At 38.6% G+C, this 27,917-nt stretch overlaps 1 protein-coding gene across 4 annotated transcripts in view; it reads left to right on the forward strand.

Moving 5' to 3' along the window:
- The first annotated feature begins 613 nt into the window (after positions 1-613).
- Positions 614-27,917, forward strand: part of LOC109419906 (tyrosine-protein kinase hopscotch) — a 103,709-nt gene continuing 76,405 nt past the window's right edge. Inside the window, exon 1 of one of the 4 annotated variants that reach the window (XM_029853034.2) lies at positions 614-764. The gene's annotated coding sequence lies outside the window, so the exon portion shown is untranslated. Of the gene's footprint in view, positions 1,118-27,917 lie in introns of all 4 variants that reach the window. The other 3 variants (XM_029853032.2, XM_029853033.2, XM_029853035.2) reach the window with 3 other exon arrangements.

Genomic DNA, 27,917 nt, shown 5'->3' on the forward strand with positions numbered 1-27,917 from the left:
TTTACTACAAATAAAGTTTCAAGGATCGCTGTTTACTAAAGAATCATTTCGTAATGTCAAACTAAATTAGGTATTCAAATTATTCAGTGATTTTGGGAAACTTTTTTCCATTCATCATATGTACCTAATACTGATTGTTATTACGCCGTGATTGATCGGAACAGAGAGTATCCTGTCGTGATAGTTACTCAACAACTCCAGCTCAATGTGCAGGTAGGACATCCACACTCCACACACATCCTGATGCGCTTATGCTCGGCAACGGGCGGGCGGTCGGTCGGTCCCGCTGATGATTCTATGTTGATGTTGATAACCGCCCGCTCCGGTCGGACGTGTTTGTTAAAGCCTGACCCTCTCTCTACATTCCTACTGGTGTCTGGTGCAGTAGGGGCTGTCCATTAATTACGTAAGGGTTTATAGGGGGAGGGGGGGGTTTGAGAAATCTTACGCGCCATACAAAAATTTTTGGGTTCTCATACAAAAAATCTTACAAGGGGGGGAGGGGGTGTCAGAAAATCACAAAAAATGCCTTACGTAATTAATAGACAGCCCCTAAACACGTTTCGCTGTGAGCAGAAACCGTTAGATGTTGTAGTGTGTTATCGTCGTCAGCTCATCGGCTGGTTTACGGGCTCTGGGCAGGCTGCCGCCGCCACTGAGACTGTAGTTGGTCGGCCAACAGAGAACACGGATTCCGTATGCGTTCGTTCGTTTGTGCGCCCAGTCCGAGTGTGTTGAAGCGCAGTCACAGTAGCAGCGAGTAGGTAAACGAGAAAACCAGAAAACAGAGTGACAGCTCTCGATTTCGATTCGTTGTCTATCTGGTGTCGGAATCGGATCGGGTCTGCTAGCTGGTTTGAAGAGAATATCGCGGAACGACGACGGTCGGTCGACGGGATGCTTTGAATGTGAAAGAAAGATGTGCGACGTCGTCGGTGTCGGTGGCGTTTGAGATTCTGCGGAAAAATTGTGTGTTTTAAGACCTTCTGGCTGCTGCGGTGCCAAGAAAGTTCCACTGATTACGGCGTGAAAGTGCGTTCTGCCCCTCGGGTGGAGCGAATATCCCGGTGCTTTGGTGGATTCGGTCGAGCTAAATAGTGCGTGATAAGCGTAAATGGTGGGTAGGGTTTGGTTGGGTTCGCCCACGACGACGGGTTTCCAGAAGGAGGAAAAAAAAGTGGTGGAATTTGTTTATCCGTGGCAGGAATGGCAGAAAGTGTGGATGAGTGAAGAAAAAAAATATGTCGTCACAGGGAAGAGGGGTCCTCAGTGGCAAAAGATGGCTATCCCGGCAATGAAGTTAAATGACCAGTGAACGGAGGAAGTAGGATATGGATGGTGTTTTTTCGTGTCTTCCGTGAATCGGTCAGTACCATTTGGATACAAATTCCAGGAAAATTAATTGTCTCGTTTGTTTACGTTGCATCCGATTGGAGTAAAATGTGCAGCTTGGATGGTTTTGTAGGTAAGTTTGTTTATTTTTAGATGTTAATTGCGTCGTTTTTAGGCAATTTCGCCTACGCATAAAACTGGAAAACAAACAATATGTGAGACAATGCCTGTTGTGAAGGCATCGCCCTCTAACCATTTTGGGTGGATCACATTACATTTATTGGATGTAGGAACAAGCCTTGGCTGCACTTGTCCGGCTCGGTTATCGATCGTGAGAGTAATGAGAAGGTATCTCTGTATCTAAGTATCTCTGCTTCAGGATCAGACAAAACAAATTCATGATTATACACAAAATAATGTATACAATTTATCATAATTAGAAAATTTTCCCTTTTCTTTGCTCATCAAACTTTCGATTACCTTGCCTTAATAAATAATAGATTTTTTTAAACATGAATTCATATAGAGTAACGGTTGAATTTTGGATCCCCAGAAGAAGTTGCCTCGAATTGCAATCGTAACGAAGTGGGAAAAGCCTTTTCTATTTGAGGAAAATGCACACAGTCTTATTTTGATAAATTCGGTAAAAATAACAATTTTCTTAAGCAGTAACTTATATATAAGAGATTCACTAAACAGCGTAAACCGTTATTCTGATGAAACGTCGCGATTACCAAAGCAATTATTTCATTTGCAATTCCATGAAACATTTCAATCATTAGATAATCACAGAGAACAGACATCAAGGCACAGAGAACAGACATCAAGGCTAGAACAAATTTCATTCGGAAAGTTGTGTAAGGATTTGAATCTTTACTTGAGTAAGGTTGCAAACCAATACACGATGACAACACGAACGCCACCAAACACCAAATTGCCACAGTCAGTGGTGAATTGAAACATTTCAAGTGGTGAATTAAATTAGTATGGGAAATTAACCGATTGCAGCGCCACGCTATTGCCACTTGTGTTGCCGATTTCAAATGGCCGTTAAATTCCTTACACAGCTTCGGAACTGGACTTGGATGTCTGTTCTCTGTGAGATAATCAAGGGTTACGCAGTTATTTAATTTGTTTAGTGAGTCCCCTCATTATTTTTGGGAACACAATGCATTTTGAACCCTCTCAAATATATATATGCACACCAGTTGTTTGTGCTCTTTTTTGTATTTTTTTTTTTATTAATTTTCCATTGTACGCTTTGTAACACTATTGTGTTGTTTGACTCTCCTTAACCTGATACTAAGTTAAGGTGACAGGCTTGCGTACGATTAATAAATTACAAATTACTAATGCTTTTCGGGAACGAGTACCTTATAACATGTCCAAGAAGCGACTGTTATAAAATATTACATTATGAGGAAGCAAGTTCGAAAAAAACGGAAAAGCACATAAAAATGACAAGAAACAATCATACAAACCAAAATTTAGAGAAATATTTGAACATCTGTGATCAACTCAATTCAGCCATCGACGTTGTATTGGAATGACCACTTGGTATGTTTCTCTCCGGGAATTTCTTACATATTTTCTTCGGGACTTGTTTAGGAGATTCTTTGGAAATTCTTTTAGTAGATTTTACGAAAAAATCCCAGCAAAATTTTCTGTGTACAGAGGTAGCACATCAAACCTTCCGGTCCGCCTTAGTGCTTCTGGTTTCTCCAGATGCATTGTAAATCCTGAGCGAGTCGTAGTCTTTGGCATTCTTGTGTAGCTGGAGATACTCGAAATGGCTATCGACGATCGGTTATTGCTGGTTTCAATCGATTCTGACAAACGAGAAAAAGTTGACCTCGCTGATCACCTGTCTATGAGCAGAATAAGGTAGAGAATGTTCAGTTGCCGATAAGTCGCTTCATATTAGAGGCTTTTATTCCAATGAGTTGCACAGTCGCCATCCGAATGAAGAGAGCAGTAATAGCTATAGTTATAAATTGCCATATCACCAGCGCCTCCTTGAGAACGATTCCGGTGTACTAATACGGCGTAGGACATTTTAACAGGGGATTCAGGTACTCATCTTGCCTGCAGGCAGATGAGCTGACAGATATCGGTCAGTATGTTGATGGAGTAATTACAATTACAAATTATAATTACAACTCCTAGTGTAATTCACGGTGGAACTGCTGGAAAAAAATACTGCGAGTTCCCGTTGATACTCTTTATAGAATACCCAATGAAAGTCATAAGAGGAACTTCTGAAGGAACTCCTGCGGGAATTCACATTAAGTTGCCTACTGGAATACCCGTTGGAACTAGAGGAATTCTCGGTGGAAATCCTGAGGTAATTAGCGTTGGATCTTCTACTAACATTTTCCGTGTATTGCGGTGTAATTCCTGTGGGAATATCCGTTGAAATTCTTGAAGAAATGACCACAGAGAAACAGACGTAAGACGTAACTTCATTAAAAAAAAATATCGTAACAAAAACGGTATCGCCCAATGCTAAACGTATTGTGTTTGGCCGGGCCACCACTAGATGGCGGTAGTGAGCAAACGTCAAATAGAATCAAAAACGATGTCAGCGCTGTGAGTGGTCAATTGACCAACTACTGAATATTTGAATCAACCGTTAAAAAAAATGGTCGATGGGAAGCGATCCACGTCTGTTTCTCTGTGAAGTTACTGTTAAAATTTCTTGAGGAACTCTCGATGGAATACTTACAGAAATTCCCGGTGAAACTTCTAGTGGAATTACGTCAGGTGAATGCATTTGACGATTGGTGTACTATGCACCGTGGTGCACACTAAATCGGATGAAATTCAATCCGTCAAAGTGTTTAATGATTTAATTGCTGGTGTTAATCAAATCAAAGACCCTGGAGTTGTTTTAGATACTAAGCTCTATTCCGAACACCAACGTTGTCGGGAAAGTGTTGGTAATGATATAATTCGATTATGTAGGTTTGACAATGTACACACTCAAAACAGATTTGCGGGCTCGGCAAAAACGCGCACAGCCGTCTGCTCAGTAAAACTAGCAGCTGATATCCCAGCAAAAAGTGACATTTGTTAGCTGACTCTCAGCAAAACGATTGCCGAAGCTCAGCAATGAACTGTCAAAATTGCTGAGATCTCAGCAAAATTGTTGTTTGCTGATTACTCGGCTGTGCAAATCTCGGCAAAAGAATGAAAAAATGCTGATATCCCGGCAATCTGAATTAAGTGTGTGTTATAGAATTAGGACATTTAGGAGTAAGTATTACCATTAGGGCCAATACATAGCCTATTAATGATTGAATTCCCTGTAAAAATCCTACAGAAATTCCTGGCGGAACTTCTAGAAGAACTCCTGCGAAAATTTTCATTGATATTATTTGCTTTATTCCTGGTGGAACTCCCAAACGAATTCCCAGTGCAACATCCTTCAGTTATTAACTCTATGGTTGTTTCCTTGCCCTCAATGAAATTTAATTTTAATAGGATCCCGTTAGTTTGAAAATATACTATAAAACTAAACAACTAAACTATTAAGCTTCTGTGGGAATTGCCAGTAGAGCTTTTAGTGTAACTTTTGGAGGTATTGTCGGTGCATCTTCGGAAGTAATGGAACCAGCGCTTGAAATTGAGTGAATATGAAGAAAACGACCAGTTATCAGCGCCAGCAACCACTACGAACGAATACGCAAAGGGAGCGAAGAAAACCCGAACCAACTGCGACTGCTGTTCCTCATCGGTCGGTTCGTTTGTGAAGCAAACTGACTAGTGATCGTTCATGCTCAGTTGCTGAAGTGAGTGTGAAGATGGGAAAATGATTCAGTGGTTTTATTTGTTGTTCAAAATTTGTAAAAACAATCATTCTGTTGGTATGGGAATGTTGTACGTGACTATTGTAATCGATTTGATTTGAGTTTAAGTTATTTGCACTGTAATAACGGGATAAAAACTAAGTATATTCATTGCCGTATACGCCGGCGAAGAGAAAGATTCAGAGAGCCACCACGCATACACGCAGAACTCGATGTACACAGCGCAACGAGTAACTTTCACGCAGCGACCGAAAAGACAAAAGAATTTTCACGCAGATTTGTGTAACACCGGATCAACACAAAAAATGTGCTGATCCGGTGTTACACAAATCTGCGTGAAAATTCTTTTGTCTTTTTGCTCGCTGCGTGAAAGTTACTCGTGCGCTGTGTTGTTTCATTTAAGGGTGTATGAACCACCGTTTCTCACTCTCAGTAATAAAATTGAATGCTCATGCTCCCGCTTGCTTCTGAAGCATGTTAGCCAATGAAGGTATACAGCTACCGCTCTGGGTTGACCAGCGTCGGTCAAAGAGGGGCAAATTTTGCTTCGTCCAGGGGAAAACGCTTCATTTTGCAAGCACTGAATGGAACTCACGAAGGAATTCCGTTAATAACTCCTGAGGAAACAAAATCTCTTTTCTTGTGATTTTCCACAGTAAATATCCCGAAAATAATGATCACCTAGAACAGATAGTTTTCTCTGAAATTCATGGATTAGATTCTTTTCGGAGCCTTGCACTATATTCAGGAACTCTGACATATCTGTGAATCTGAAACGCTAAATGTCAACTTTTGATGCAAAAACTGGAAGTAACTCAATCTTTGTTTTTACTGTTGTCACTCCGGTTTCTACAACAGATCGTTAAGATAATTTCGATAATGATTTTGTAATAACATAAAGAGAGGGACGGTGAAGAAAAATCGATCATGTCAGTTAGGCACTAGATTTGGCACCAACGAACAATCCTTGTCGATTTGTTCATTTTCATATGGAAACCTCAACAGCCGAGATATATCACACAATCACACAGCTTCATCCGGTGGTCACTCCGGCGGCCAGAAAAGATCGGAATCATCATTCGTCATGTTCATACCATACGCATCACAGCCACGAAAAATCGTGGCTACAATCCCTCCCAAAATTCTTCCAGAGAGTTCTCCCGGAATTTTAAAAATGATTGTTCCCAAAATTTTTTGAAGGATTTATCTCGGGATTCTCCCAGGGGATTTCGTCATTATTACGGGAATCTTTCAATGACTGTTTTGGCATTTTTGGGGATTCTTTCAGTGATTTTCTCGAAATTCTTTTCGGTATTTTTTTCCGGGATCCTTCTATTGATCCTCTATAGGTTTCTTTAAGGGATTTTTCTTGGGATTCCTTCAAGAATTCCTCCAGATTTTTTTTGGAACTCCGTAAGGAATTCCTTTCGGTATTCTTTTATTGATTCCTTTAGGGATTCCTTAGGGTTTTCTTCGTATTTCCATCAAATATTGTTCTAGGATTCTTCCAGCGATTATTTAAGATATTTCACCCGGGATTCTTTCCAACATTCCTTCAATATTTTAGTTATGGGATTCCTTCAAGAATTTATTCCGGGATATCTCATTTTCTTCTAGATTTCCGTCAATATTCTTCTTGATTCCATCTTGGGTTTTTCCCTGGATTCTGGCGTAATGGCCATTCGGCATAATACCGTTTGGTATAACACAAAGAACGGCCTTCTTGGTAAAAATGTGCATATTTGTTATGCATTATGCCAAATGGCAGTTATGCCAAATGGCTTCAATGCCAAATGGCATTACTTTTTTTTCTCATCTGTAGAGCCTTTTAACCACTACGTCCATTATTTAGGAATATTATGGTATGACCTATATTTAATTTGGTGCTAGTCAAATATCCTGTCACAATTGAGCTGTGATGGACAATGGTTGATGTAACACCTGACCCCAACTAGGCACAACTCGTTTTTATAAAGTTTATTACCCTGTTGGGATTACGTCTCCAAATTTCCAAGGGCTCTAGAAACGCTTTACCAAATATCGCCAATCTGTGATGGTACAGCACTCCGCATTTGTTTTGGGCCACCAAACTAAGTAATCTTAGGCCGGACTATTGCAGCATAGATCCAATGAATCATGTTAGGTCTAAGACTCCAGGTTTTCCTAAGGCTTTGCTGCAGACCCAAAGGGCATTGGTACCCTTGGTTAAATCATTGTTTAAATGAGAATTCCAATTCAGTCTTTTGTCCAAAGTGACCCCAATATGTTTAACTTCTTCTGAAAACTGAATTTAAACTCCATCTAAAGAAGGTTCAGTAAGATTTATTTTAACCTTCTAGTAACAGGTACAATTACAGTTTTTGAAGGGTTTACGTTTAATCCCTCGTCTCGGACCATTTGATGGTAACATTCAACGCAGATTGTAGCTGACTAGATTCGTGTCGTCATATTTTCCACGTATCAGAATATTTATTTATCTATTTTTTTGCCGTCTTAGGTTAGAAAACTACACAGACCGATACTTAATCCTATTTTTAAACTCTATTCTACTAGCATTAAAATCAAATTCGTCATAAAATAGCTACATCATCTGCGTATCCAATAACCTCAAAGCCTTGATTGATGAGTTTTTTTAAGGAGTTCGTCCACTACCAAAGACCACAATAAGGGCGATAGTACTCCTCCTTGAAGGCAGCCCTTCACAGATCTTACTGATAGTTGCGCACCTCCAAGAACGGAAGAGATCTCTCGCATCGATATTATCCATTCAATAATGCATTTATCCAAGCCCCTTGCTTCCATTGCTGAACGCATTGATCTGTAGGATGCGTTATCGAATGCTCCTTCAATGTCGAGAAAAGCAACCATGGCTATTTCCTTGGCTTGAAACGATTTCTCAATTTTGCTGACTAGCGACTGTAGCGCTGTTATGGTAGATTTGCCTGTTTGATAAATAAATAGAAATTTGCTTAGAGGCATTTCTACTAAGCTGGTAGACTTGACAAAATCATCCACTATTTTTTCCATATCTTGTCTTATCTGAGCCCTGTTCTTCATCCGAATAAAGAATCGATCCTGGGAAGTGAGTTCTCATCATTACTTCCAATGTTTCAGAAGAATCAACAGTAAAACTGCCATCTTCTTTTTTAAGACTTCCAAGACCATTTGAATGGCCTTTCGAAAGGACTTTATGAAGCCTTGCAGCCGTAGGAGCGTTATTTATGTCTTCACATATCCGTCTCCAGTCCTTCCGTATGGCTAGTCTCAACTCTCTGTTGTATTCTATAAGGACTTGTTTATACTGAACCCAATCAGATTAAACTTTTGCTCTATTGAACAATCATCTAGATTCCTTCCTCAGATCTGCCAGCTTATCATTCCACCGAGGGACATCCCTGTTGGATGACCTCTGTCGGATTGGGCAGCTAGCATGATATGATGAAATCATTTTATCAATAATCTCATCAGAGGCATTTTCCAACTGTGAAACAGACAAGTTCTGCTCAACCTTATATGAATTTCCATTCATTAAATAATAGCTGTAGAGGTTCCAATTAATTTTCTTTGGGTTTCTATAGCTTTCAATTAAATTAGATCTGGCTTTATAATCGAACCTGATATGTTTGTGATCTGACAATGATTCCTCATCAGAAACATTCCAGTTCGCGATCTTATCTGATAGCAGATAGCTACAAAGCGTGAGATCTAAAACTTCCTGTCGAATAGCATTAACAAAAGTTGGAGAATTCCCTTTGTTGCACATGTCTATGTTATTAGACAAAATGTAATTCAGGAGATCCTCACATATTTTATTAATATCTGTACTGTTCCATATGGTATGCTGGGCATTTGCATCGCACCCTTTTTGGGCGTTTATTTTTTTTTTTGCAATAATTAACAAAACTCACGACCAAAGATGGAGGCACATCATTAACGTCTCCCGGAAAATATGCAGAAGCAACGCATACCTCAGTTTTTCCCTGGATTGTTGGGACCTCTTTTTTAATCGCAACAATGTCTCTTCCCAGCCAACCACATATCGTAAATCATTGTGTGGAAAAAATCGTATATTTTCATATATTTAATCAGAATTGTATAATAATATGTATATTTGTTGACAATGATTGCGTAAAATCGCATTTCATGCCAAATTAAATTTCAATTGCGATTTTGTTCCATATAGTCGTCTCCGATCATAAAAGGTGCGAGATACTATCGGTAGGATCGCACAGAATCGGATAGAATCGTGAAAAAAAAAACATACATTCTTAGTGTCAAGCTGCAAGTTCGATTTCTTTGAATCGTGGAAATCGTCGCTTCACATCGTATATGAATCCGCTAAATCGAGCTTGCTACCTAAAGGTATGATGGAAATCGGTGAAATCGTATACAACTATAACAATGTTGTATATTGATCGTTTGCGTCACACTTGCGTCGTATACGAAATGAATGAAATCGTATAAATCGTATATTCATTTTTACAGTCGCATATGATTGTTACTGCACTTTTAATAGTCGAATCTTAATCTCGGAAATCGTAAATGGTTTTGTTTACATATTTGTTTGATGTGGAAAAAGAAAAAATGGTATTCATCACAAATTTGTATTTTTGTTGTTGTCGACACATTCCAACCATGGTAGCAATAATTTCGACGTATAATAAGTGATGTATAGATTCCAACAACGATGTGAATTCCGGGCCTCTTGCACGGCACCACTTTTGGTGCCACTCAATGCACAACAACAACGCTCCCACCACAAGTCCCGCACCGTATCATGCTAATTTTTATTCGTTTCATCCCATTCACTTTGAACTCTCTACTTCCAACTTGGCAATGTAGCCAATAGAGATAACGCGCAGTTCTCAATCAAAGGACCTAAGTTCGATTCCCATCGAACACGGATTGTTTTTTTTATTTGAAAATCTTGAGTCGTATATCGGTACACTCAATCGTAATAAGATCATGCAAATCGTATATTTAGACGGAGAAAATCGGCGAAATCGTAGAAATTTTTCGAGAAATCGTAAATCATGATGGATGGAATCGCAGTAATCGTATATATGTTTCGATATGGCCTCCACTTTAGTATGTATATGCCTGTTTCGTGCATTGAATACGATTTCTTTGGTGCTATATAAGTGTGACTATTTCAGTTGCAATTTCGATATATCAACCAAATTGCTGGCTGGGTTGTAATAAACTCAGACAAATTTTGTTCTCCTACTTACTAAAATGGCTGTTCTTGGAATAGACTGACTTTCGTCGTACAAGATCCTACAATTTTGCGAAGAGCAACCCCTTCCACTATTTACCCAGGGCTCTTGAATTAAACCCACGTCTAACTGTTCTCTAATAAATCTTCTGCTGAGCACAGCTGAAGCACCCTTCGCGTGGTGAAGATTTGTTTGGATAAATGGCATTATGCCAAACGACATTATGCCAAATGGGGTAGAGCCATTTATCCCTAGATTCTTCCAGGAAATCCTTCCGAGATTTATTAGATCATTTTCTCAAAAATTCTTTTTTAAATATGAGTCAATCTAAAACAATAAAAAAAAACACTTACATTAAACAATCGACAACATGGCATCGTGGCTTCGAGGCCGTGCGGCTAGTGTCACCAAGCATTTAGTCACACCATCCTGAGGAGCACGGGTTCGATTCCCGCCACAGCTGTCTGGAAAAAATTCCGGCTGTGCCTCTGGGCGTTGTATGCTAGTCCGTTGTCCAGTGTTGTGCTTCTCTCAAAGAGCGAATAGCTTACTGGGAAGCATTGAACGTGTCCGTGTCTTTTTATATTTTTGAACGGTAGGAATTGCTGCATTAGGATTTTGTTAACAATCATGTTTATCATGTTCGTTTGTGGATCTCAGAAAACCATAAATTGGCGGAAGAATGTTTGTCATACATTTTGAAATAACCTTTTAACCAGACAACATCAATTTTCGATAATTTCTGTCGTAATTTTCCAAATCATTTCTATGTATTGTTATAATGAATGCCAACCTTTCGGTTACCGGCGGTGAATTGCTTTTAAAGGACTGCAATTTATTCCCTCCTTAAGTTCAGTTTGATTCTTTTCCAAGTTTGGATATAAAAAAGATTATGTAGTATATACAAAAAATATTCTGCTGTGTAAATTCGCTGCAGATATCAATGATATATCACAAATATATAATTATAACAAAACATTTAAAAGTAGACTCCAGCAGTCTTATCTGTTGCATGTTTTCACCTATTTCGCTTTGCTTCATGTCATGTTCTGCACCACTCAATGATTGATTGATTCCAAACGACAAAAAGTAAGATTGTTACAAACGGCAATGGGTAATGGATACAGAGTAAAGCAACGCTTAAAGTACACAGAGCTTTAGCACAACTGTAAACTTCTACAGGCTGATTAATAAATTCATTGATTTGCCAAATCGTACTCCCACTTTTTTGTCATACTCTATATCAATTGAGTCTTTGTGTACAATCCGTCGCGTCGGTTGACTGATTCTGTATTCGATAATTCGTATGTCCAAACCGTCTGAATTTGTTCCTGCAGGAATCATAAAAAAAACATTAGGTGCTGTAAACCTTGATTGGCTTGTATAGCATGGGGAAAGGCAAGCACTATCAAAACATACAACTGATAAGGCTGTTTGAGTGTATTACGAAGAGTGTGCTAAAAATACTCAAAAAGTAATCTGTCCATCCGCGATCCAAAGCAAGCAAAGTGTCACGTCCAGTACCGATAAGGCATAGGGTGGCAATGATTACACTAGGTCGCAAAATTTAACAATGACGTGAACTTCTATCAACGACCAATGTCTCAAAGGACAGGTTTTTAGTTTTACCAGACAATTGATCACCACAGTTTCAAAAAATATGAAATTTACGAAAATTCAAATTTCCTGCGTAGCAGTCAATCAGTTTTCAACCTTTTTGCATGAATAGAATGTTGAATATAATATTTTTCGACCATCTGAACTCAATTTTCAAATCAGCTTGATGGATGTCAAGATATTAGTGAGTACCTAAATAGTAGACATGTTCACTTTGGAACTTTTTTTCTACGATTCTCCGTGACACATCAAATTTTCAATCCACATGCAAAACCAAGTCTTCAGTCCAAAATTGAGCCAAATTGATGAAGATTTAAAGTTGTATCAAATCGATTTTGTGTTTTTTAGCCGTTTTCACAGAAATTTACTCAGAAATTCACAAAATTGCTCCGAAAAGATGCCGAAGATACCGTTAAAATATAGTTAGAACAATACTCTACAACTTTGCCGAAGACACTACGGTGTTTAAATTGCGTATTTCGAAGTTATTCAACAATTTTAGTTAGAAAGCCACGAAAAAACACGATATTTTTATGATTTTACATATTAAAATCATGTAATTTTACATTATTTTACGTGACTAAATTAATTAGCGATTACTTCTTTGTGTTACGAACATTTCGTCCATACATCGTTTTTGTGTAGGAATTCGTTTTCATTGACTAATTATCAAAAGTATGTCACGTTGATACTAAAAATCGCACAGAGTTACCAGCACGAATTAAAACAAAGTTACCCATGATTAAGACGTCATGCCATCGTATTCTAATGTCTTTTGATTTAAGTATCAGAAATGGTGCAGATGGTAAGGCTCGAGCCTGCGGATCAGAAGGTCCCAGGTTCAAGCTAAAATACATGATAAACTTTTTTATCTTTTCTTGTAGCAGTTAGGATGATGAATCTGCCATGACTTACACGTAATCTCCCAAATAATAATGATCGGGACCTGCCATTGAGCCCATTCCAGGACTAGCTAGATATTTAGTTTATACTTGTTGACAATAAATCGTGTCGACGAGATCAGCTGGGCGAAATATTGAGCATCTGTTTGATAATGATCAATTTAGCTAAAACAATTCAATACGACGATGAAACTGCTTCTGGATGCAACATTTTACAGACAACTGTGGGTGGAGCTTACTTGTTATCTATCTACTCATAAATCAGCACAACTACACGATGAAGGGAAACTTCATTCTTACTATGCACTCTACGGTTTCAAAACAATGCTATGATGCCAAATTGCAATGAGAGGCAGTGCGTAGTTTCATCAACTTATAGCTTGATCGAGACGCAAAAAATCCTATTCCATACTCGAACCTTGAATCTTCGAATTGACAATCTCATACTCAACCATCTGCACCAAATTTAAACTGATTCAGATGAGACAAAGAAGTGTAATGACGTTCAAATCATGAGTAACTTTGTTTTATTTTGTGCTGGCAACTCTGTACAACTTTTAGTATCAACGTGGCAAACTTTTGATAATTAGTCAATGAAAACGAAATTCTCCACCAAAATGATGTTTGGACGAAATGTTCATAACACATAGGAGCAATAGCTCATTAAATTAGTCACGTAGAACAATGTAAAATTACATGACTTTTACATGAAAAATCGTATAAATATTGTATTTTTTCGTGATTTTTTAACGAAAATTGTTGAATAACTTTGAAATACCGTAAACCGGGGTCAAATTGATCTCCGGGTCGAAATTGATCAGACGATTTTCCGTTTGATAAAACATACTTCAAATAGTTTCCAAGCAAATATCGTTTAGTATCGGTTCCTTACTGCACGATAGTTGAAAGGAAATTATTTAAAATATGCTAAACCAAACCGAAAAACGCGTGATCAATTTCGACCCGAAGATCAATTTGACCCCGGTTTACGGTACGCAATTTAAACACCGTAGTATGTTCAGCAAAGTTGTAGAGTATTGTTCTAACTATATTTTAACGGTATTTCTGTACCTTTTTGGTGCAATTTTCTGGATTTTGAAGTACATTTTCGTGAAAATGCTCGAAAAAGCACAAAATCGATTTGATACACCTCTAAACCTTTATCAATTTGGCTCATTTTTGGACTGAAGCCTTGTTTTTGCATATGAATTGATAATTTGATGTGACACGGGTAGGTCAAAAAAGTGAACAGGTCTACTAAATAGGACAGCTTCTTAAATTTTAGAAAAATTCGATTAGATTAGATTAATACCCTACTGCAAGTAACAACTACCAGCTGGACCCGGCTCTGGAAAACAGTTTTCTATAGTTGTAATGAGATCATTACAGACTTTCCCATTCGTGTCAATAGGCTCGATGTTGTGGTATCGCTGTAATGTTAGACCATAATGTCCAATCAATGTTCTCCGGCAAGATAACGAAGTATCACGATTTAACGGAGGAGTTAAAGCAGATGTGGCTCCTGGAAAACGAAAGAGTGTCCACGATGAAATTGGCACATAGAAAATATTGCATAACTTTTGATTGCGTTCGTCAAAATAGCTAATTTTTTTACCATGACCATGTGTAGCTAATACCATAAAATTTTCATTAAAATCGGTTGAGTATTGGCGGAGATATCGTTGAAACATTGCCACTTGAGAATCTATGTATGTAGAAGTAATTTGTCAAAATTTCATTCAATTTGATCATACCGTTAAAAAGTTATAGCCATATATGCGCACTATGTCACAATAAGCAGATGTGGTTTTTGGTATAGTGAAATTCAAACTGCTCTTACTTTAAAAGTACTCAACAAAAATGGCTGAAATTTTCACTGTAAACAGTTTAACGCATCAATATTACACTGTCAAAGTTTTATAAAAATCGGGACAGTGTTACCAGTTCTACAGCCAAAATAGTGCAGCGGAACTAAAAATGGTCAAAAAGTACCTAAAGTTTACCTTGAAGCGATTTGAGTTTTGGATATTTACTAGAAAAAGTATTGAACCGATTTCGATAAAATTTTTACCATTTAATTGATACTATGTTAAGAATATCGAGTGAAATTTTCAAACGTTCTGATGAGGTAACAAAAAAGTTATAGCCTAAGCAATTTTTTTGAAATGGGTGCCCAAGTTTTCTAAAATCTCATTTTATGATATCGACAATATCTGCCACGGTGCTCCCACAGACCGTTATTATAAAATAAAAATGTCCATCAAAACTAAGTTCAGGGATCGATTCCTGGTACCATTCTGCACCTCTGGGAAAATTTTTAAAATAATTCCTAGGAGGAATCTCGAGAAATCTCGATTTGATGTTTTATACTGAGAAATTTTAAAGAAATCCATGTTCAGATTGGACAATATTGCTACAATACCTACAAAAAATTTCCCAAAGTGTTCAAAGTTGTTTCAAACCAGTATATATTTATTAACGTTACTTCAATTATACATATTTACTACTTACCCAACTCAGTTAACTGATTAAACTGACTTAAGTATGTTATGCTAAGCCATGCATCGGTTTTCACGTAAGCATTAAAAATTCGATTTTTCCCCTATTGTTTTATGAACATATTTTACATCCCAGTATTATACATTAAAATTTTCCCCAATTCTACAGCAAGTTTACAATTTGCACTCCAATTTTCATAACGATATCAGCGTACACTGTGGAGTTATGGCAATAAATGTGAAAAAGTGTTGAAACATTTTTTTTCTACGATTTTCTACTGAGTCGATTAAGTGCGTTGTGGTGTGCCTCTGTGCTCCGTTGAGAAAAAACCAATCAAAATATCAAAATGCAGTTGGGTCTTCTATTTGACGCTGCCGCCCACTTTACGCCCATTGCGTTTCCCAGCCTGTCCTCTAACCAATTTAGTTCATTTTTTTGTATATGATGGAGTATATAGTAAGCACTAATCGCATTAAAAAAACAGCTGAATTGGATGTAAGGCAGTTGAGAAACTGCGGTGGGCATAAAGTGGGTGGCAGTATTTAACAGGAGTCTCGACTGTATATAATCAACCAAATGTATGGAAAACCTAAGTGATTTTGAAAAAAATAAATATTTGGGTACGAATAGTTGGGTACGAATTGAAAATCAGTTGCATCGTATTTCTCCTCGCGTAAATCATATTCCTTCAAAAATTTAGCCAACATTCATAGAAATAGCGCCAAATTTTCACGAGTGGTATCCTAGTTTGTAAGGAAATATCATTTGGAAGATGTTATTCTACTTCGTCATGAATCCACAACAACGTATTAAACATGTAATTACTAATTACACTAGTTTACAGCATTTTTGAACTCGGTAAGCTGATGATCATTTTTGGTGTAGAATCATGCCCTGAGTTCGAAAACGCGAAGGAAAAAAATTACAGTAGAGCGGAAATTTTTTCGACCTTCCATACAAGGTTGATGATTTGAAATCGATTTTTGTTCTATTTTTAAGCAAAGTCGCTTACTTCAAACATCTCATTCTCCGTAATCAATGCTCCGATTGAGCTGAAATTTTTACTGTAACTCGCCTATATATGATATGTCAAATAAACGTCGAGAAAGAATTTTTAAGTTGGTTTTTTCTTATTGAAAAAAATACATTTCTTCTAAAAATTTTGGGAATTTTGCTAAAATTCAAGAAGATCGTCCCTAAAGCTCGCCAATATCTTGAATTTCATCAACATGACGCAAAACCTGTATTCGGATGTTCGAATGGTATTGTATTCAGCTTTTAATTTATGGAAAAAGATTTAAAATTGGCTGAACAAAACGCGATATATTTGAACTTTAGTAAATCACATATTTTGAAAAGTTACAAAACTCGATATGGAGCTAAAACTCAAAAACTGTTCTACTTTAAATTTTTTGAAAGTCGGTTTCGAAATCAGCACTAAATTGTGCTTCAAAAATTTTGGTCGTTGACAGAAGTTCACGACTTTCGTTTTATTTTGTAAACTTGTGTTATACGTCGTAGCTTCCTGTTCTTCCAAAATTGGTGTACTATTAGATCTTTATTAGATATTTATTTCTCAGTGATTTTCTAGTGTTCATATGCAAGAATATGTAGCACTTTTCATTCAAAAAAATGTTCAAAATTCTAGGTATGATCCAAGAAATTAAATTCGAAGATAACCGTACACATCGTATTTGCTACTCCGTAATTGACCAGAGCAATCGAAGTTGCACTGAGTACCAATGAATGTTAGGCTTGGGACTAGCTAATCATTCTTAATGTGCACAATTCGAGAGTTCAACATTTGAAAGTCAATAACGGCGCTGGCCACGTCCTTACGGTCATCGGATCGATTATGTGTCAATACTCGCCTCATATAGGAGCGATGCATTTACAGCAACGAACAATACAATACTAAACACTGAGCGCCCCTGTTCAAAAAGCTTAGCAATATCGAAAAAAAGAACAATTTTGTTTATGATTATTGTGGCTGAAAGCGTTATTCATTTTAAGAAAACTGAGAGATTCTGATTTTGAAGATCGTATATCGTATATACCACAACGCACTTAATCAACTCAGTAGAAAATTGTAGGAAAAAATATGTTTCAACACTGTTTCACATTTATTGCCATAACTCCACAGAGAACGCTAATATCGCTATGAAAATTGGAGTGCAAATTGCAAACATGTTGTAGAATCGGGGAAAGTTTTAATGTATAACATTTGGAAGTAAAATTTGTTTATGAAACAATGATGAAAAAATCTAGTTTTAAATGCGTTCGTTAAAACTAGTGTATTGCTTAGCATAACATACTTAAGTCAGTTTAATCAGTTAACTGAGTTGGGTAAGTAGTAAATTGAAGTAACGTTAATAAATATATACTGGTTTGAAACAACTTTGAACACTTTGGGAAATTTTTGTAGGTATTTAAGCAATATTGTCCAATCTGAACATGGATTTCTTTAAAATTTCTCAGTATAAAACATCAAATCGAGATTTCTCGAGATTCCTTCTAGGCAGGCCCGGATTTAAGGGGGGGCAAAGGGGGCAAGTGCCCCGGGCCCCCCGATCAGGGGGGCCTCCCAAGAATCCATAAGCACTATATATTTTGTTCAACAAACCCATAAAAATGCACATCAAAGACGATCATATTTATTGTAAGTCCTAGAGTTGTTATAATTGGATACCCTTCCAGATTGTTTATAATCTGAAATCGAAATCCATAATTTTGAAGCATTGGAACTATTTGCATTTTTTTTGTATGTGCTGCAATTCTAAAGTCATAAAACTGTTTTGTCAATTTATGTTTTGAAGCAATGAAATTTTGATCTTTCGATTAAACTGAAGAACAATATTTTAATTGCTTAACAATTCAATTGTTTAGAATATGTGTGTATTTCCCAGAATTACTATAGAGCTTGCTGACGTTTATTCGCATCTCTCTTTCAAGCATGCAGGCGGGATAGGATTTGTTTTCATCGAGAAACCTTTCCTGATGACAACAAATCCTATTCCGCCTGCATGTTTGAAAGAGAAAGGTGAATAAACGTCAGCAAGCTCTATTTTAAAGCTGCTTGATTGAAGCAAATTCAGCTCTAGAGAGATTTCACAGTATTCAACAATTTATTGAGATCAGAAAAAACTTATTTATGTTAAAATTACTGCACAAAAGTGTCTCTAAACACTAAACTAATTGCGTTAAAAGGTTAAGTTTTTCGGAGTAACTTAAACAATACTTGTACATCAGTCTGTTGATTATACGATCATATTCTGAAAACAAACTACTTAATATTCATCTGCAAAAGTTCATTGAGGACAGATGTTATCAAGGAAAATAGAAGATAATGATTTCTGGAAATTTTCCTGGAAAATTCGGGTTAGTTTTGAAAATCTAGTTTCCAGAAACATCTCAGAAAAGTGGTTTTACAAATCTGTTTCACTGTCATTTTGTTTTTTTAGAATTCATTGTCAAAGCTGCTCTCTGGCGTACTAACTTTGTTCAATCTGAATCTCGTACTCGTAGAATATTGCAATCCTAATGAAAATTTCTCCACATTGCTAGGTGTTATAATTAACGCTCAGTTCTAGAATTTTCATAAATTGTATGAATTCGAATGAATGTTTAAAATATATGTAATACCTATCTGAATAAGATGACATTTACGCTGTAAAATTGAATGCAGTATCTTGATGTTTTAGCAAAAATATTAAAATAAATGTTCCTATTTTTTCCTTCATTTAAATAATATGTCGTCATTTTTGAGAACTGCAGTGTTTAAAGTACACTTTTTATAGGACATCGGTAGTAAGAAATATTCGGCCCGATCCTACAATAATACTATATCATTGATAATAATGCAAAATAAATTATAAAATAATAACTTGAATGAGCAAAATAGTTGTCTTAGTTTTTTCCTGAATTGCAAAAAAAAAAAAATAAAAATATAAAAATACGAATACACAACATTGAAAACAAGAAGTTGAAAAATCTTCAAAATTTTGCTTTTGGGGGCCCATTTTATAGGGTTTGCCCCGGGCCCCCCGATGCCCAAATCCGGCACTGCTTCTAGGGATTATTTTAAAAATTTGCCCAGAAGTGCAGAATGGTACCAGGAATCGATTTCTGAACTTCGTTTTGATGGACATTTTTATTTTATAATAACGGTCTGTGGGGGCGCAGATCTGCGCCAATACTCAACCGATTTTAATGAAAATTTTATGGTATTAGCTACACATAATATACTATTCATCGTCAAAAAATTAGCTATTTTGGCGAACGCAATTAAAAGTTATACAATATTTTCTGTGTGCCAATTTCATCGTGGACACCCTTTAGCACGGTTCCCGTAAAGTATTTTTTTATAATCTTTACATTGCATTTGAACATGTGCTGTATTTGTTTTCCATCTTTGAAAGACTTATGATATCAAACTATGTACATACATGTATTATCTGTTTTGCACTCTGAATTAGTGCGTTGTAATGTCCGTTGAAAGGTAAATTTCTCTCGATGAATATGTGATTAGATTGATGAACTCCCTACTATATCGTACCTCTTGAACGGATACGGCTTCGATTTCGCAAAGGTCTTTGACAACGCAAGAGCCAATAATGGATGGGACCAGTTGAGTAAGTAGCCAATTACATTCAGCCTGGTTAGCAAATTCACAGTACGGCTTGGTTTGCACAGTTAAGTCCTAACGTGTAATAATGGATTGATCGTGCTTAAAAATTCATGAACCGTTGAGAGTGCCCCCTCGTTCACCAAACATAAATATTGTTCAAGCGAATTGCCCTTTCTAGGAAAATGAATTTCTGCTAACGATCAAACAATTTTATTTGGTTTATTACGCAAATGAAGTGGGTTGGAGGGTTGGAAAATAGATTCCGAAGAATGGCAGTTTTTTCCTTGTAATTAGAGTACAATTCTGATGAAGTTATTGCTCACCTCAAACGGGTACCCCTTAAGTAGTTCAATTGAAATGCAATGTACGGAATGGTTCTTATATATTATTCAAAGGGAATTATTTAGAATTGCATAACGAACGCCCTTCAGAATCATGAAGCTACTTGTGATTAATCAGAATTTGGTTTATTATTCTTGGTGGAGTGTTTTCTTGTGAAAAACACATTTCCTTTTATATTCGTTCTGGGTATTCACCGCTTTTGTGAAGAAGTCTTATGAATCTACAATGATTTCAAACTTTACCATCCAGATGCTCATATTGACCAAATAATAAACGCGTGGCTATTTAGGAAGTTATTTCTAAGAGTGTTGAGTCTTATTCTCTGTCAATCCAGAGTTTTTTTGTAATGATAATATTATTGATTTTTTGGTCATAGAGTGTCATTGTTTTAGTCACACAAAATGCAAATGCAACAATAATTAATTGTCAGTAAAATCGCTCAATTTAAACTTTAGAAGAGCTAAAAGAACTCAAACTGAGAGACAGGCATTTCCCAACTATTACGTTACGCCAAGAAAAAGTATAATATCATATAAAATCTAACTTTCTGAATGTTTTACCAGATAAACTTGCCTCAACTTTGATAATTTATGGGTCAGCCTATGTCTGGGAAGTTTGAGAACACGACTCCTGATAACCGAATCCGGATTAGACACATAACGCACTTGATTTTAAATTCCGACTGTTGGAAATTTTTTATCCAAAATCTTTGAAAAACACTTGGTTTGGTTTAGCTTGACGGAGTCAATTTTGTTTATAGCATAGCCTTTTTACCATTTTTCCACCATTTTTGAAAACGATCAATTCTTTCTGAAAACATTGCTTTTTGTTCTGCATCTAATGATGTCGTAAATATCCCTCTCCTATTTCAATTACAACGCCAATTCAACTTGTTCGATTAACTAAATAGCAATTATCAGCAAATCGATCTTCACGCACGCACCTCTATCATTGACACGAGAACCGCCGATCATGCAACTAGTAGAGCCAGCTCACTCCAGGCAGCACCTCAGTTTCTAATTGTAAACAATAAATAATAAATCTTCGCTCTACCTTGATCTCCCAGGCAGCCAGCCAGCCAGCCAGCCAGTCAGCCTGGTGCACACGCATCAAAGTGCCGAACGACGAGAGATCAAGCGCAGTCAGTCGCTCTCTGTAGGGCTCTAATAAATATCACGATGGAGCAGCGCGCAGCGCGCAGTTCACATCAACATCAACTGTGGTGTTGTGGTGGCTGTGCTGCATATTAGCTATCATCATTATCATCGGTTAAATGCCCCGTGTTCACGCTACTAAACAGCGATTTCGTGTTTACTTAAACCCAGAGCTGGCTGGAGCGCGAGCAAACAGAGCAAGGAAAAGTCGCGTTTACTTCCCAACCCAAACAAGCCGGCTGGCTTGGCTTGGCTGGGCTGCGGTTACATGTGACTTCTCTTCCTTCGAAGCCCTGTTGCTGACTGATTGTGTGGAATACAGGCGACGACGACACCCTATAGGTGGGCAATTGAATGTGGCTAAGGGTAGACATCCAGACGGCATTTAATCGATGCATTTGGAGGGGAGAATGCTGTCAACGGCGCAAATCTAAATTTGTATTATGATTGTTGAGTTATACGAAGATTTAACGTTTAAATACATAACATTCTATATCTTTGACAACGTATGGTCGGCGTTAAGTCAGAGGTAACAGTTCTTTTAGGCTCTTTGCAATTAGAAAAACCGGTCCTACTGGACATTAAAATGCTCCTCAATTTCATTCAATCCAATACCAATGACTATTAGCTAAGACAAACTCGCGTGTCATGCCTCGAGCATGTGTGCTTGTCAACAACGCAATCGCTGCTACATTAACCCTAAAAGGGATACCTGGGGTCCATTGGACCCCAGGCGCCTTTCAGAGCTCGTCTTTGATGGAACACACTCAGCGAGGTGACGAAACTGAGGCCATGAAGGTATCCCTTTTAGGGTTAATATCTAAACTAATCACCAGGGATGTATGTATTATTTTATTTGATGTATCTGTTGTAAATCTCAATAGGAAACGCTTCTATTGCTGGGTTTATTTACCGCATGATGAACCATCCTCTACGGATGCTTTCAAACAAGCCTTCGTATACTGCATTTCAAAAGGCCTTCCGCTAAGTGTTCGCTTGGCAGTGATGCTGGGGCAGCTCAAACATTAACTTGAGAGGCTAATATATAATGCTTTGTTCTAGATCAATTAGTATATATCAGTTAAAGAGTCTTTATCTGATCATCCCTATTTTTTTTAACATGAATATTACTTTGCAAACTTTGCGTTTCAGGGATCCCCGTTCAACGAACTGAAATCTCTTCACTGATTTGGTTGCGGCCAAATATCATGAATACTCACCATCCATTGACACTCCAATGGTTTAGATGGTGCTGTTGATACTACAACGGCCTTCATCATAGAAGCTTTTTAGGAAGCTTGCCCTCTACGGTCTGTGAAGACCACAAGAGGAACCATTTGGTGGAACTCTGATCTGGCGAAGCTCAGGAAACAATGTAGAGAGAGTTGGAACAGATAACGTTCGGCTGATTCAGAGGCTTTCAGGTCGGCTCACAAGGCCTACAGGAAAGATCTACGGTCTGCTGAACAATCCGGCTGGAAAATCCTCTATACAAATGTTTCTAGTTTGAGTGAAGTCAATCGGTTGAACAAAATACTTGCGAAATCTAAGGATTTCCGGGGGAACGAACTTCGTTTGCCAAATGGCGATCTGACTTCCTCTGATGAGGAAGTTCTGGAATGCTTATTCAGCACACACTTCCCTGGATGTGAAGATATTACATCTTCGGATGAACTTGATATCTATTTTTGTAGTTATGATTCTTTAGTTTTGGCTCGGAGTATTGTAACTATAGAATCGATTGAGTGGGCTCTTTATAGCTTTGCTCCCTTCAAATCTTCTGGAGCAGATGGGATTTATCCTATTTTGCTTCAGAAGGGATTTAATTTTTTCAAACATGTTTTAAAAAAACTACTTGTTTGCAGTTTTGCTACAGGGTACATTCTCAAATCCTGGCGAGATATTACTGTAAAGTTTATTCCGAAAATGGGTCGTGCGTCGTATGAAGAAGCAAAGAGGTTCAGACCTATCAGTTTGACCTCTTTTCTTCTGAAATGCTTAGAACGCATTGTGGATCATCAACATCCGTGATGTTCATCTGGCCAATGGGCCTCTTCATGTGAATCAACATGCCTACCAATCTGGTAAGTCCACTGTGACCACTTTTACACAAGGTTGTTTACGATATCGTGAAAGCATTCGCTCAAAAGCAGTCTTGTCTGGGTGTTTTCTTAGATATCGAGGGTGCCTTTGACAACGTGCCTTTCGATGCCATATTGGAAGCCGCATGGTATATCTCCAATGATTTCCAATTGGATTCACCAAATGCTCAAAAACCGACATCTCTTCTCGACATTGCGTCAAGCGGCGATTAGGAAATTTAGTGTTTGGGGATGCCCCCAAGGGGGAGTCTTACGACCACTTTTGTGGAATCTCGTAGCAGATACGCTATTGAGGCAACTCATTAATAGCGGCTTTCCTACTTATGGTTTTGCCGACGACTATCTAACATTGTTAGTCGGTATGTGCATCAGCACCCTTTTCGACCTGATGCAAAACGCTCTTCAGGTAGTTGAGGGTTGTTGTCGCCAATATGGCCTTTCGGTAAATCCGAGTAAAACATCTATTGTTATTTTCACGGAAAAGCGAAACCGTAATGGTGCTCGACCCTTACGTCTCTTTGATTCTGAAATCAATGTGACTTACAGTCATTCTTGATTCCAAGCCTTCCTGGACACCTCATGTTGAGTTCAGAATCAAGAAAGCTTGTATGGCCTTCGGGCAATACCAGCGAACCTTCGGTACAACTTGGGGTCTTAAACCCAAGTATATTAAATGGATTTACACAACTGTTGTTCGTCCAATATTGGCTTATGGATGTCTTATGTGGTGGCAAAAGAACGAAGTGAGAACGGTCCAATCTAAATTAGGCCATCTCCAAAGGATGTGCTTAATGGCGATGTCTGGAGCGTTCTCTTCAACTCCTACGGCAGCACTCCACTACACATTCATCTCAAACAAGAAGCACTTTCTTGCACTTACCGTCTATGGGTACTCGGTTTACTAGAGGAAACTTCTGTGAACCGCAGTTCAACACACACCTCGTTGTTTCTACTTTTGGTGAATTAGGACAAAGTTGTCTTTGCTCCAATTGATCTTACAATTGCTTGTAATTTTCCATATAGGACATTTTCCACGAAATTCCCTTCCCGGGAAGAGTGGACATCTGGTTATCTGGAGAGAAGTATTGCAGATGGCATCGTATGTTACACTGATGGCTGCCTTCTCGAAGATCGAGCAGGTGCTGGTGTTTATTCTCGTGAGCTAAGGCTGTATCAGTCTTATTCACTTGGTAGGCACTGCACCGTTTTTCAGGTCGAAATCTTTGCTCTTATGTGCGGAGTGCAATCAGCACTTCAGCAGCACGTAATGGGCAACGTAATTTACTTCTATTCAGATAGCCAGGCTGCTATTCAAGCATTTGCTTCGGCCAACTCCAGGTCGAAGATAGTTATCGCTTGTCGAACTCAAATCGAGGAGCTGAATTCAGCAAAAGCTGTTCACCTTGTATGGGTACCTGGCCATTCTTACATCGTTGGAAATGAATTGGCTGATGAATTAGCTCGCACTGGAGCATCACATGACTTCATTGGCCCTGAGCCAGCTATTCCTATATCGAAGTGTTGGGTAAAGCTTCAGATTGACACCTGGGCTGCCACTCAGCACAAACAATACTGGAATTGTTTGGAGTCATGTTGTCAAACAAAATTGTATTATACTGAGCTATCTCTAGGGGTGGCAAAGTATCTAACAAATCTGTCAAAGCAGAATTGCAGCATTCTGGTCAAAGCATTGACTGGCCACTGCCGACTCAGTTATCACATGGCGAATATTGAGCAAGCTGATTCATTTGCCTGTGATAGCTGTGAATCCGATTATGGAACTTCGTATCATTTAATATATAACTGTCCAGTTTTTGCGCAATTGCGTTTCCGAGTACTAAGTGAAACTGACTTAAGAAACCTGAATCTTCAGGACGTTCTGTTGTTCTTGACCAGCTGTGGGAAAGAGCTATAGGCTCTCTTAACGCTTTATGCGTTATCACAGTGCCCTTCTCAGGGCGCTGCTGGAACCCATTGTGGTACGCTTTTGCGTTATTACAGTGTCCTTTTCAGGACGCTATGTGAACCCATTGTGGTACGCTTTTGCGTGTATGACGATCCTATTCCCTTACCTGTCCTGTCCTTTTTCCTTCCCTTCTCCCTCAGATAAATGATGAATAGGCTCGTGTTCATGGCGACGGCACAAATTTCCCAAATGGAGGAGAACGTGCCTCTGGAGCCGACCTACTGATACCTGATACCAGCAGCTCTTATACCTATCTCCGCGTGGCACTGATTCCCATGCTAGAGGTGGCTGGTCGACGTCCAAGTGTCAGGAATGTACTCTAAGCTGGACTATGCACTATGACTATGTGGTTCGTGTCCGGTCCGCGAGCTAACCGCAAAAAAAATCTAACGAAAATCAGCAACAGAATACATAATACAAACCGAGACTAACGGCAACGACTGTAGTGAACAAAAAATACGTTGAACTACTGATCTCTGAACTTCATTGGGAGCATCCGCATACTCGCAGCCAAGGTGTGACTGATGGGGAATACGTCAAAAACGAAGTACGCTGGCAGGCGAAACCGAACATGACCGGGTTCGTCTAGGTAGTAATGTGACGATTGACGGGGATGAGAGGTGGTGGAGGAATTCGTGTACCTCGGATCCTTACTGACGACTGACAATAATGTGAGTCGTGATATTCTATGATGCAATATCAGTGAAAGTCGTGCCTACTACGGGCTCCAGCAGAATCTGCGGTCTGAAAAGATTCACCCCCGCAGCAAGTGCACCATGTACAACACGCTAATATGACCTGCTGTGCTCTGCGTACACGAGACGCGGACCATCCTTGAGGAGGATGTGCAAGAACTCAGAGTTTACTAGCGACGCGTACTAAGGACGATCTTCGGTGGTGTGCAAGAGAACGGTATGTGGCGGCGAAGCTCGCTGCACTCTACGCCGAAAGCCGGAGAGATCCGATGGGCAGGGCATGTCGCAAGAATATCGGACAACAACCCTGCAAAGTTGCTGTTCGCCAGTGATCTGGTTGGCACAAAAAGGCGTAGGACGCATAAAACACAAGGTGGAGCGTGATCTGGTGACCGAGGATGCAGAGAGGCAACCACGAACCGAGAAATTGCTGTGCTATTTATAAACATTATGATTTTGGTGTAATCTTCAAAGCTTTAATTAAAAGCTGTGGAGAATGATAGCAGGCGTATTCCAGCAGGAACGTGATACCATTATGATTAAATTTCATCGACGAAGGAGCATCTACTTTCCATTCACGAGGCTCGCATTCGCAAGATGATGCATAATTTGCTAGCAAGTCAGCAAGTCTATCAATCAGTCAGTCAATCCAGTTGGCCAGTCAATCATTCCCCACAAAGTGCATCGGCGTCGAACAACAATCAATGCACGATGAGCTGATTTTCTTCCGAAATCTGGGAAAATAAGTGCTTCACCTCACCTACCTGACGGCTGGTGGCTTGTTTGCGTGCATAGTCGGCGTGTCGACCAAGATGCACGAATAGCATGCAACCAAAGGCCCTTGGCTGAACGAAAATCGCCACCACAAGCCACGAGTCGTTTAATGATAGATTGAAGGTTTAATTGTTGAAATGAAAGGAAAAAACAACTTCAATAACAATGCAAGTGCAGTGCACCTACGGTAAGCGTGAATGATTCGCTTCGCGATAGGACAATGGCGTTTACTTTAATGCACTAAGTACTGGAAAGTGCAGAATATGCTGATATATCTTTGAAATTCAACAAAAACTGTCGTTCAATGAAAACTTTGCCATTTTGTAACGGCCACGGCCTGTCCATATACTACGTAGATTCTAAGTGGGAGGGAGGTTCTGGCCAAAGTCTACGCAATATACAATTTTGTATGGGCAAAACTCTTCGAAATATTCTGTTGGACCTCCTTTCCGGACTCCCTTAGTATAGTTCTACCAGCATTTGCTTTGGGAACTTCATGAGAAATTCCACTGGAAGTTTCTCTAAATCGTTTGCGAAAACCATCTTTTTAGGAATGGCAATATGGTTTGATTAATAAAATCAATGAACACATTTACAAAAGATTTCGCCTTCCTAATTCCGATTTTCTGCGTTCAACGAAACCGATTTCCATGTCACAGAGGTAAACAGGAAGGTGCAGTAAAACTGCATTGTACGCAGAATGCACCGTTCGTTGCCGACCAAAATGCAACCACATTCATATGGCAGCAGCTCCCTGCTGGGCTCGTGACCGAAGCTGATCGGACATCGAATCGGCCAAACCCATTACCCAGTAGCACTCGCTGAATGTTGATATGTATTACCTACAGTATACTGATGCCGTCAGTAGTCGGGTAGTAGTCG

The sequence above is a fragment of the Aedes albopictus genome, chromosome 2 (assembly GCF_035046485.1).
Source record: "Aedes albopictus strain Foshan chromosome 2, AalbF5, whole genome shotgun sequence".
Taxonomy (NCBI): Eukaryota; Metazoa; Arthropoda; class Insecta; order Diptera; family Culicidae; genus Aedes; species Aedes albopictus.